Source organism: Egretta garzetta, unplaced genomic scaffold (assembly GCF_000687185.1).
Source record: "Egretta garzetta isolate BGI_Z169 unplaced genomic scaffold, ASM68718v1 scaffold40, whole genome shotgun sequence".
Lineage (NCBI taxonomy): Eukaryota > Metazoa > Chordata > Aves > Pelecaniformes > Ardeidae > Egretta > Egretta garzetta.
The window spans coordinates 7,997-20,823 of NW_009258484.1; positions in this window are offsets into that span (position 1 = coordinate 7,997).

Sequence of the window (12,827 nt, forward strand, 5' to 3'; positions counted from 1 at the left end):
GGGCCCCCTTTGCCCCTTCCCTTTGCCTCAGCTGTGCCAGACCATCCAACCCCTCCGTCCCCTCCTCCTCTGCAGACTCCCCGAGGCCTCCATCCCACCGGCCCCACCACAGCAGACATCCTCTCCCTCCACTCGCTGCCTGCTGCTGAGACACTCCAGTGCTTCTGCCGGGGCGAGACCTCCAGGCTCTCCCTCCGCGCTTTCCCAAGCCGCCGGGGCTGCACGCCTGGCAGGTCCCCCCACCGCTGCCTGCAGGTCGGGCAGGCACTGGGTCTACCCCTCCGTCCATGTCCTTTCTCCAGAAAGGCATTTCTCACTGGGAGCTGCCGACTGCAACAAATGTTTTGTGCCAAGAAGTTATGATCCCAGTGAGAAAGGCACATGGTTTCTGTAAAGTATCATTTAAAATACTACTTATTAGAGCTAACAGTATAAAGAAAGAGAACAGTATGTTTAATCTTACGTCCCTTTAGATGCCGGGAACCCCGAGCTGTGCAGCACCGGACAGGTCTCCCATCCACACGCAGCGTACCCTGCAGACTCCATCGGTAGGAAGGATTAGCCCTTGCTGGTAATTTGAGCTCTTATAGGGTTTTCTTACAAGAAAACAACTCTATTCATCATTTCCACTGACAGACAGAGAGGATGTTCACATGAGAACTTGTTGCTGCACTTTCAGATAAAGGCAAGGCCACGCAGGTGTGTAATCGCTGGTGCCGAGTGGGAGCTGCCTGCAGGCTCCTCCGCTACCCTCACCCGGCGGGGGCTGTCCTGCCCCGAGGGAGAGGGGGGGCACGGCCCAGGCCTGAGGGCGATGCTGTACGTGCAGCACAGCACAGACCTGGGTTCACCGCTACATGGATCACTAATCCTCAATGTGCAATGGCCTTCCGGAAGGTCAGGTCACTGCAGCAGCCCATAAAAGCAGTCTGAGATCTCCATCAGTCTGGATACATTTTGAAAGAGCCTCATGTTAAGAGCAGTTGTTCTCTGTAGAGGGGGATGTAGGATATTAGTATGGAGCATCTTGCTCATGCTGATAAGGTAAAAGTCTGTAACAGAGTCCTGCCACTGACATTTTGACAGTACAGATGGATCAATCAGAGTTCTATTATCTAAGAGAAAGGGATTGTACGGAGACCGACTGAATGAAAACCAATCAGCAAGTTTTAATGTTCAAAACGTTAGTTGGAGCTCAGGTGGAACATGATCGATACTTGTCATGAAGTCATCTTTGGCCTACCAGGCTGCATCCAGCTTCAAAATGAAAGAATCACTCAGATTTATGTGTCACGCATGGTATCTTCTCCCCAAGGTTCTTAGTTACAAGACCTCCTTTGATAACAAGATTGCTATAGTCTAACTACTGATTCCACAAATGTCTATAAAAAACTCCAGCACAGTACTGAAGTTTATTGAAATTCTCCACTGACTACATAATAATTGTCTTTATCAACAACAAAACCATCTCTGTCTTTTAATTCTCTCCTCCATGGATATTCCTCATTTTAGTGTCCTTGCCATCTCAGTGGTTGCTTTGTAAAAGTTAATTCCTCTAATGAGTGGAGCTGTAGCAAAGAGTCACTTGTGTAATGTTTGGGCTAATTTAAAGCTGCACTGAGATGGCCAGGGATCACCTCACAGGCCTTGCTGTGGAGCAGACCTCTCTCAGGGCTACCCTTATGTCCCCCACCTCCTGTTGTCCCACAGCACCTTGGGATGGCTCTCCCTCTGCACTTTCCCAAGCATTGACTTATACAAAGCTCTTCTGCAAACATAGCAAGCAAGCTAATGTCTGTACAAAATAGGAGAAATAAATGAGGGAAGTCAAGAAAAACTTTTTGTGCTTACTCCATATAGCAACATTCAAAGCCATTGCCTTCTGAGGAGAGCAAGCGTGACTTCTTACTTCATCAGCATTGTGCTCTAAGAAGGATCTTTTTGACTGTTCTGCTACCCTTGAAGTAAACATGACAGAAATTGTCATTCCCCTTGTCAGTCAAAAGGACCATCTGGCACTACATTAGAACAGTCTTCTATTAAATTCACCAACATGCTAATTATAGAATGACTAGCGAATGGTTAAACTGCCAGATGCTATGAAGATACATCACTGTCTTTTTACGTGGTTAGGCAACGTTTAATTAAACCTGCTGCTGCTGTGTCTGCTTTACCTATAAACATATCTAAATTGCACTCACCTGTGGGAAAGATCAAGCTGTTGTTGTCTTCCGGGAAGAAAAGCAGGTTAACCACAACTTTGCTGAAACATACAGCATGTCCACATGTGATTTAATTACGCATGTTGGTAATTTCATCAAAACCAGCTCCTCTTTCAGTTCAGTTCTCTGGATTATGCTCCCTGATCCTTGAATAATCTTTTAGCACTCTTGCAATCTTTGAAAGCTGAGTTGTTTTAGAGGCTTCAGCAAAGCCACATTAGAAATGGCAAGATACAGCCACAGTTAGTAGAATGTCTAACAGATGATCCTGCTAGTGCTTCTGATTTTGAAATCCCTGAATACATGGAAACAGTCTACAGCCTTTTACTTTTCCTCATTCTAAGTAGTCTTTCATTTTGAATATACTGAAGAGGTTAAGTGACCTTCCAATGCGACACAATAACCAATACTGGTTGCAGAGTGTTTAGCATTCCTGTTAGGCTGCTTCTTTACCAAAACGCTGAAAGGCAGAACCCCACAGTTCTCTCCATTTGGGATGTGGCCTTGGCTGAAGCTTGCAGAGGATGATTTTCAAAGAGGGTGTAACTCTTTTATTTCTGAAAGTGTTTGTGCTTTTCTCTACTTGGGATTGTAAGATCGAGAGATCAGATCTGGAAAAATGGGATTTAGGGATCTAGTTGAAATCTAGCCTTCCTTCAGTCAAGTTTCTATTACCCTTCCCTTTTTAGTGTTTAGGAACTGGATTTGAGAAGAGTGCTTTATTCCCATTTAGTACTGCCATTGTCGTCTTGGGCTTTTCTTGAGTCCATCCCAAGGCACAGCTATTGAGGTGACCAAAGATGCAGGTGGGCAAAAAGCCCAGATTCAGCCACAGACCTCAAGACCCCCACGTCAGGAACTTTGTTGGATGGGCAGCATCCTCAGCTGGACATGGCCTGTTGTTCTCTGTTGATTGCAGAAGGTGCTTCATGCAACTGAAATTGGCTAAATTCTGTTGAATTTTTGCAAAGAGCCCTTGGCATGGTTTTGGCCTGGGCCCACAAGCACTTTTCCAGACAGTTCATGAGCACAGGAGTTACTACACGTCAAAAAGCAGTGCCACCAGGGAGACTGGATGTGGCCACGTGTTTTGGAGGATAAAGGAATTTAATAGTTTTGAGCATAGGTATTTTGTGCCAGCTGTCCATTTTGCCACAGCACTGTCAAGAGTGGAAAGAAATAAGATACTGGGAGGTTATTTAGGAGATACCAGGGACATGGGGTTTAGGGGACAAAGTGGGAGTTTAGAGCTTCTACAGAGGAAGTCATAGTTCAAGTAATTTCACTGTTTTTTAAAGTCTGCTTTATTTATAACTTCCTTCTTCCTTTGCTAGCCAGTTTTCATCACGTGTGTCTCATTAGGCACATGCGGCCTTCCTTCTTGGGCACAAACACCGGCGATGTGATCCACATGGTGGTTACTTCAGGATTAGATGCTGGTAACACGCCTCATGTAGCTTAAAAACTGAAATCCGTGCAGAATATTTGGGAGTATAGAATATTGGTGTCTCAGGAGCTATGTTCAAGCGCCTCAGAGTCTGCTTGCAGTTTATGGGGTTTGCCTGGGAAAGCAGAGAGAACACATCTGTGGTTTTCCCTTGCAGTTTTACTTATACTCTGTGTTCATTAATTTGGATTAAGAGTGTCAAGTCCTCTCACGCACTCAGTTTTGCATGCACAGTAAAGTCCTCTGTGGACTAGGCCTGAAAGACCAAGAAATGGCCTCTCTTCAGGAGCTCTGGGACCTAGGAACTGGAAAAAGCACAGCGCTTGCCAGGTGTTATATTTGATGGCTCTGGAAATTGTTCCTCTTTTCCTTTTGAAGACATCAAATTTGCTGACTTTCCAGGCACACTTCAAAAGACATTTATGTGAGAAGGTTTTCAGACGTGCTTTCCAGCTGACAATGGAAGCAGATAGCTGGCTGACTGAACTGCCGAGGTTTAACTTAATGGTATTTTTGCATAATTTATTATGGCAAGTCCACAGAGCCTTGGGAACCTGTCTTGATTATTTTAATCCTAAATAAATAAATAAATGATGGATCGTGGAACAGACTGGCACTCAATTTCAGGAGATGAACCTGAGGTGCATCAAAGGCAGGCTCTCAGTGCCAGAATCAACTGCAGTTTTACAGCTATGCTAAGCAATGCAATTATCTTAAACCGCAACGATCCTGTTGGATTTGCAGGGGGAAATTTAGCATCAATCTCCTTACGCAAAACAAACAAACAAAATCAGCACTGCATTTTCACATTAACACAGCACAAGACAGTGCCAGAAGTGAATTATCGTATACGTTCTGAAGTGCCGCAGCTGTGCTGGTTGCCTCACAGGTAAATAAAATGTGTATTTATTGGTCTGAGGAGCTTGTGTCTGCACAGCAAAATGATGACCTGTAGAGATTGTGACCAGTACGGTAACTGGGAAGAAACTTTGATTGTCTAAAGCAGTGAAGGTTAAGTCAGTATTTTACCTTTCTGGGGTATGCAGGCCTCCTGCTTTCATTCATTGTTGGCCCCATTTTCCCATCCATTCACCTACCCCTAGGGAAAAAGGATTGCATGAGCTAACCCTAAGACAGATAAAGGATGATGATGGCAGAAAACTGTCCCTGGGGCTAGAAGACAGGAGACAACAACGACAACAAAAGAGGTGGGTGGCAAAGCACTGGAAGGAAAAAACCAACCACCCAAAGTATAACATTCCTTTTAAACCAATGGGGAGAAACTGCAGGCAGCAATGCAACAGAGATTAACGATGGCAAATCAATAAATCAATAAACAATGGCATTACACGTCACTCAACAGCATTGATCATTGTCAGAAAGAGCAGAATTTCTCTGGAGTTTCCTTCTATCTTAGCTGGGCTGGAATCCAGTGGGAGAACAGAGTCAGAGGCAGCTTTCATTTGAAAGGCAATTTCTTTATTAGCCAGGCAGAAAATCCTATTAAAAAGAGAGGAATTTCCATGATTGAGCTGCAGTATTCATTTTCAAGTATTCTGCCAAAAAAAAATTATGGTGTTTTGCATAAGATGAAACCATAATTTTGGATAGGACTTTGAGCAGGAGGTGGGGCATGTGCTGAGGTCCCCATAAGAACTCCCAGGAGGCACTTTGACTTAAGAGACATAAGATTCCTTCCCTGCCAGATAGATATATATATAGTAGTGGGTTGTTGTTTTTTTTTTTCCTGGATTAAACTAACAGCGTCTGATGGGAATGTCTGCTTCCTGGCAGGGAGTGAGTGGGTGCAGTGTTGGATATGATTTGTGTCACTCCCTTTCTGCTCATTTGGTGACACTGTTCTGGCTAAAATAAGGTGCTGACTCCTGGTATGCCAGCACTGCTAAATAAATGTGGGGAAGGGAGTGAGCCCAAGCACTGGACTGAATTTTTTGTTTGCTCACAGGCTGGCCTAACCACTCCAATGAGCTTTTTCCCAGACAAAGCCCAGGTATGTTTCTGCAGAGAGATTTTCCCAGCAACTCCTCCCAGAAGGGACTGGGCCCTCCAACATTGACTTATGTCCTCACGCCACACACTAATGTGAATAAAACACCCTCTCACAGGTTCACGGCTTTCAAAGCTGCAGAGCAAACCTGGGATTATTTCAGACATTTTAAATGAAGAAAGAGAAAACAAGGAAAAGACACACCCACACCCACACCACCCCAGTCATGATTCTGTCACCAGAGGGGCACAAGCAGGGTCCCAAAGGACGTCCAGGGAGAGGATGGGGTGGGAATGCTAAAGAGGGACATGCCCTGGGCAGCATGGATGTGAGACAGTCCGTGTCACTCACAGAGAGGTACCAAACCCTGTTTTGTTATTTTTAATGGTGTGGACATAGCCTTTGCCATCTAGCCTTTCAGCCTGAGATACTGGAATTCAGACCCTCCTTCAGGTGCCCAAAGAAAAAAGGAACCATTGCTTTCCCCTGGAGAGCATCAAGTGGGTGTAAATGAGGGCAGCTGCCAGGAGCTGCAAACCCCAGGTCAGTGCTGGCTTGCAGGAGGGTTTTGCAAGAAAAATAGCTGACAGAACTATTAGACCCTTGGCTGCACAATGTGGCAGATGAGAGACCTCATCTGGAAGCTCTGCCCACGGAGAGGCTTTCTGTGTTACAACAAGCAATGTTCGCCAGAGCTGGAGGGCTCAGTTTTGCAATGTAAATGGACCAAGCTTTTTCACTTTGAGCACCTTGCAGGGCCCCAGCATGGCAGAACCCCTACCAATGCATACCTACACGATCTCTTAGCCTCTTCCATTTTGATTTGTACCTTCCTTTGTGCCAGACATGCTGTTGGTTACTGCATCTCAGCTGCAGGGTGGAAAATTCCAGCCAAAGGGGACATATCTGCTATAAATTGCTTCATTCAATCATGAAGCACTCACATGACCATCTCACAAGATATCTTAACTGGAACAAACCCAGCAAGAATAGTCATGTAGAGATGATGAGGTTTTAACTCTGTAGTGCCATGACCTTTTAGCTGATGGGAAAGTGCCCAGAAAGATTTTCTGGGGAATTAATTTTCCTCTTTAATGTTGCTAATAGCAGATGTTGATAATAAAGATTAACCTCAGTATCTCTAAATAAAAATGGCATGCCCCTGATGTGGTTCACTCGCAGGAAAACTCGTCCAAATACTTTTCTAGATCTAAGGACTAAAAGAGAAATACAACATGCAAAATAATTGTTATAATTCATCAGTTTCACAGAAACAAAGCAGAACAACAAACTATTATGATAGTAAACTGAATCATAAAATGGCAACATGCCAAGCTGCGTATCAGTTGGGTCTTTTTACTTGTCTGTTGGCAAAATAAAGAGGATTAGGGGAATGACTCATCTGCTGGTTGAAAAAAATCTACTTTAAAGTTGCAAGGAAATTCGAAAAACAACATTTAATAAGCCATAACTCACTGTGCAAACGCTTCTGTTCTCTTGCAGCTCTGCTCCACTGCTTGTAAACCCTGGGTGCTCCGGAGCAGCAGAACCAGCCCGGTTCTGATGTCAGTCCCTCGACACCGGGTTGTGTCTGCATGTGTTTGCCACAGTTCTAGTAAGTGGGGGCATACTAGCAACAACAAAAAAATATGGTGTATTTGCGTGGGGGGAAATGCTGTTTCTGCTGTAGCTGTCAGTGACAATTTTATTCCTGGCTGCAGTGTGGTCAAGGATTTAATCTTTCCTACAAGTTTTTTTCTCCTCCTATATGAAGTCTAGATTCTTCCTATACCGAGTTTGGATTCATAACACATCTGAAGTTGTGTTTTTTAAAACTACCCAAAGTGATGCCTGAGCTGTAGTAAAGGCAGCAGGAACGATCATGCTGTTCAAACTCAGACTTCAAACCCCCCCGCTATGGGGGCAGCCAGCAGCTCCGAGCCCGCAGGCACTGGCTGGGGGCTCCAAACCATGCAGCAGTTCTGGGCAAAGCCATCAGTGCCGGGGAGCTCCTGGCAGACGGCCCTTCCATCGTCTCATCTCTACCCTGGGCCCAAGCTGTTGCTTGTGCTTCATCTTGCAAACCCCCGGTGTCACCAGACGCCTTAGCAAAACTCAAGCCTCTCTCTGCTCAGCAGTCTGGTGAGGATCTCGGTAACAGGTTTGTATACGTGCTGTGTGGTTCTGCCTCCACTATGCATAATTGCGCTGTGTTGGTGTTTGGCAAGTGCCATCTGGTTTTCATTTTCTTTCACAGTATAAATCATCACCTCCACCCCCACAGATTTACAGTGCAACTGCCTTTCTGCTTTCAAGACAATTTCAGCTACACTGAGTGTGTTTTGATTTATTTTAACTGAACCCAGCAGACACTACCATCAAATCATTCGCCTTTAAATTAAAAGGAATTCGATTTGCAAATTTTAGCAAGATAGGACTACTCATAAAATCTTAACTGATAAGATAACTTCACTTAATAAGATGCTAAGGAGACAAAAGGACCAATCATAAAATAACTCTGCTCACCAAAATCTAGGAAAATACTCTGGAGAAACATCTTAAGCACATTAAAACCCATCAAAATTATATAACCAATACAGATAATAGTAATTAGAAGAGGTATAGAGAGGAAAACACTTATCGTAGCTCAATACAGGAAATTGTTTAATACTTCTTGTTGTGACTCAAATTACTATTTCTGTTTGCAAAAGACTGGAAGCATCTTTCATTAAAAGCTGTTTTTTGAATCTGACACTGTGAGAGGAGACACTGACCTGTTCTGTATGTGTATCGGTGTTCAGGCAAGGCGAGAAAAAGAAAACTCAAAGCTAAGAAGGAACAAAAGATAGAGCTGATTACAGAAGTAAGAAAAACAAGTAACAGACAAAACAGAAAGAATGTTTTTATTGTAGGTTCTCGAGACTTCCAGTGAACAGTTTTCTCCCCTCCACTTAAGCACACACTCTGGAAATGCCATCGGACATCGCGATAAGGAAAATTGTGAAGAGAGAGTAAGATCCAAGGAAGCAGCCCGGGTTTATTTTCTTTCTCAGTAACACCAAAAGCCCACTGTGCATTGTAATTTTCCTTGCTCCTCAGCTGTGTCTTAGGGTTCGCTTTGCACAACAGTTATTTTCATTGCGTGATGCTGTGTGCTGAGGTATTATGAATTGTGAGCAGGATTACCGGGCTAAAGGGGTATTGTCAAAAAACATTACTTTACATGCACATACACACTTTAAAAACCTTATTAAGTCTATGAACTCAAGCAGGCAAAAACCTAGGAAGTGCCAGTATTAATGCTATCTGTGTTACCCTAAATCTGTCCTTTCCCCGCATGCACCATGGCTGCAATCTTTAATAACCCGATCGCCAATTTATTTTCTCCCCAGGGGCTCCTGTCCTCTTCGGTGTCCTCTGCCGGATGCTCCTCCTCCAGCTCCCCATGCCTCGGACATCTCCAGGCTCACTGCACTGCCAAGCATCCACATATTTTCCACAGGAATAACAAGTGGAAATTATTTCATGCAGAGGACATGTCCTTTGCTGAATTTAAAGCCATATTTAGTAGGAAGGCATTAGAGCTTCTCCATGTTTTGTAATTCTTCTAAATAAGTGGAAAACAATATACTTTCTTAGAAGTCACTGATTTCAGTAAAAGATAAAGTAAATCCATTGCATGGACAATTTCAGCCTGGGTAGTTCAACTTCAGAGGTCAAATGCAAACAAAACCAGAATCTAATAATGGCAAATGTTGGAAACTTTCAGCTTGGTGACACGACTGGCTTTACCAATCCCACAGCTCGTATATTCATAAGCCTGCCGTAGTCCCTGGGAGTTCCTTCAGCAACCTTGTTGAAGAAGAGGAACAGGACACCAGAAGCTAGGGTCTAACACTTGTCCCCAAGTAAGACATCTGCATAAAACTGGGAGGAGAAGTTGTCTAGGGTTGGTGCTGTCTCCTCGGGGTAGTCCGTGGGTGAGTGGGGTTGCTGCAAAGCAAAATCACCCATGTGGGGCACCCGGAGACCCCTCCAGGCTGTGGAGAGGCAGTTGTGCTCTCGGCAGGTACAGGAGCTGTGGTGAGCTTCCCGTTTTGCTTCATTCCCTTCCTTTGTGGAATAAGCAGGAAAACAAAAAAGTGAAGGACCAACACAAGGCTCAAGGTTTGCTTTCGTGCACTCAAAAAACTAAGGCCAGGCAATTAAACCAACCACAGCAGCTAAAATAGTCTTATCCCGTAACAAGCAACCCAATCCCATTTGTCCCCCAGTTTCTGGGTTGCCAGCATTGCTTCAGTTTTACCCTTCATCCCTCCCCCACTGCGTTTGATTATCTATATAAAAGGCTAATAAATGCTCTGCTGAATTTAAAAGAGCGGCAGCATTTGCATTTTGAACACTCGACCGTTCAGGATTCAGCCCATTTAATTATTACGCTTCAAAGGATGTATCCCGTTCTGCCATTCGTCCTCGCCGAGGAGGCACGGGCTAGCGAGGGATGAGCAGTGGGATTACTGGCCACTCGGCCTGCTGGTGTTTATTTAAATATCACCAATTGCCATTCCATCTTCCATGGCCTAATCTACACTTCAGTTCTGAAACCGCTATCCCAGGGACAGCTCTATCCTGGAACCAGCTCTTTTAAATGTATGCACGGGTAATCACATTCAATTTGACTAGGCTTGCATAAAGCTTTGTCTGAGGAAAAGGATACGTTTCCAGCCTGTCTCATGGACTCACACTTTCATTAAATGCCACTGTGGTCTACTTAAATTTTGAATGCTTTGTTTACTTGGATTCACCTCTAACCACCTTTCAGTGAAAAGTAAATCCTTCCACTGGCTAACAAGTATGTTTGTAATAAAACTTTTTAGAAGGTGCTCAGAATTTCTTCTCTCTTAATTTTTCCACTGTTTCCATTATCTGTAATGTGCTTATGTCAAGCTCACTTGGCAAGGCACAGGCTTTTATCTCATCTATTGTGTAGTGCCAAGCACTTTTTCTTTTGAAATAATTACGGGGCTTGAGATTTTTAGATCAAGCTGCAAATGTTTCTTCTCTGATAAAGATTTTGGGTCAAGCAGCTATTATTCCTTTCTTATCCCAGACAAAATTTCCCCCAAGCAGAACTGTGAGAACTGAGGATGTCATAAAATCCATTAAAGCTCATACACTGGAATTAATGCAGTGAGTTAGACGGGTGTGATAGCACTTCTTGGGACACCTGAGCTGATCTAATGGAGCCCTCACACCAAAGCGAACGTCCTTTTGAGAGCATGGAGGTTTCACGTTGGCTCATTTGTCTTACTGAATCATGTATTGCTTTCTTTTTTTACACAGGCCCATTTCCTTGGCAATGGCCTCCAGGGCAAGGGCTGCCTTTGTTGCCTGTATGTACAGTGCAAACACCGCAGGGAACTGCAGCTGATATTGGGTGGCTTAGGCACTTTCATTATAGAAGCATTTGTTACCACTCTTCTCTCACAGCATGCCTATGACCCAGACTACATCAATAAAAATTAAATAAAAATAACATACATATATATGAATGCTAGATTATATATCCCACATCTGCTACATAGACCTCTCCTGATAATATTTATCTGTAGACATGTGTGTATGTGTTTGTGTTTAGGAGATGCAATACATACAATCTAGAATTTGTAACAGGACTTCCCTTGAGTAAGTAAGTTGAGAGTTGCTGGGGGAGGTGATATCGTGTATTACACCTAGTGAAATAGCTGTTAAAAGAATATAATTACACAAGGGCTTGCATACCCAAAAGCTCATCTCCTGTTTTAAATTGTCACAATTGCACTAACGAGAAATACTATCTTTTCCTTGCAAACATCGCCGTGCTTGTGTCTGCAGATTGTTATGGGTTTTACAAGGGCAGTGTGATTGCTTCCTCTGTTGGAGAAGGAAGGTGGTGCTCAGAGAGCAGCCGTCATGATGGAAGGGCCCTTGGGCTGGGTGCACAACAGGAAGGGCATGGGGAGAAGCCGACATGATGCAGGAGACCTTAAATGACCGCTCCACAGGGCTGCACAGGTTTTAAAGCACCTGGCAGCCTTCCCAGTGGACGGCTCTGCTTTAGAGGTGGCCTCTCCAAGTCTGCTAGCGAGTCTGCCTTTTCAGATAAGCTGTGTCTTTCTTTGCAATGGCTGGTTAGAAAAAGAGACTTTTTAAACACAAGCCACTCCAGTGCCATCAGGGTTTCCTGACTTGAGATCTGTCCTCCTCTCCCCTGCACTGCCGGGGAGCTGTGTGCAGGGATGAAGACTCATGCATTGCTAAAAACTGCGTGGGGACGGAGGAACGGTGACCAGAAAGCAGTAGGCCAGAGAGGAGATAAGTACATGCTGGGGGCTGCGTGTGGCAGCTCTCTGTACCCAGGTGAGCTCCAGAGGTGGACCCACGTGGGGTGACTGGGGAGAGGGCTGGCCAGCCATGCCTGTTGTGAGCAGTGGCCACACAACTCAGCAGCACCCGGAGAGGCGGTGGCTGCCGTGTGAGCACAGACAGCAGGCTACGTAGGCATTGCATGAGGCACTGGGCCCCCTGAGGGGCATCCCTGTCTCCTGGGAGAGCCGGGGTGGGCTTCCCAAATGGTGCTCTGGGGGCGGGGGGCAGCTGCATGTCTGAGCCCTGGGAGCAGGGAGGTAGAGGCGCTGTGAAACAGTTATTTGCTGTTAATACAACAGCTTGACTCTATTAATAGCAACAGCTTAATTAATAAAAGGTGTTTAATAAATATTGGCTGTGATCTGTGTTTCCTCCTGACACAACTGTCTATAAGAAGGAAATTTATGACAAGGAGACTGGGCAAAATAAAAATCAGGAGCTCTCTGATGGGCCATGCATCCCTGTGAAAATGCTACCCTGTGTTCTTAAAGTTATCCCAAATATTTTTAATTCCTCCAGCTTGTTATCTGTCTTATAGATTATTCAAACTTTCTTTCTCCTGTTTTTGTCTGGTAGCATAATCCATCACAAAGCCCCATTAAGGCAGCACCCTGGAGGCATGTCACAGTAACCCTTAGGTACAGTATAATCTCCCACTCTTACGACATTTTTCTAGAGTTTTTGTTCCTAAAAGCTCTGAAATTAGACTGGGCACGGAGTAAGACGCTGCAAGCCTTATTAC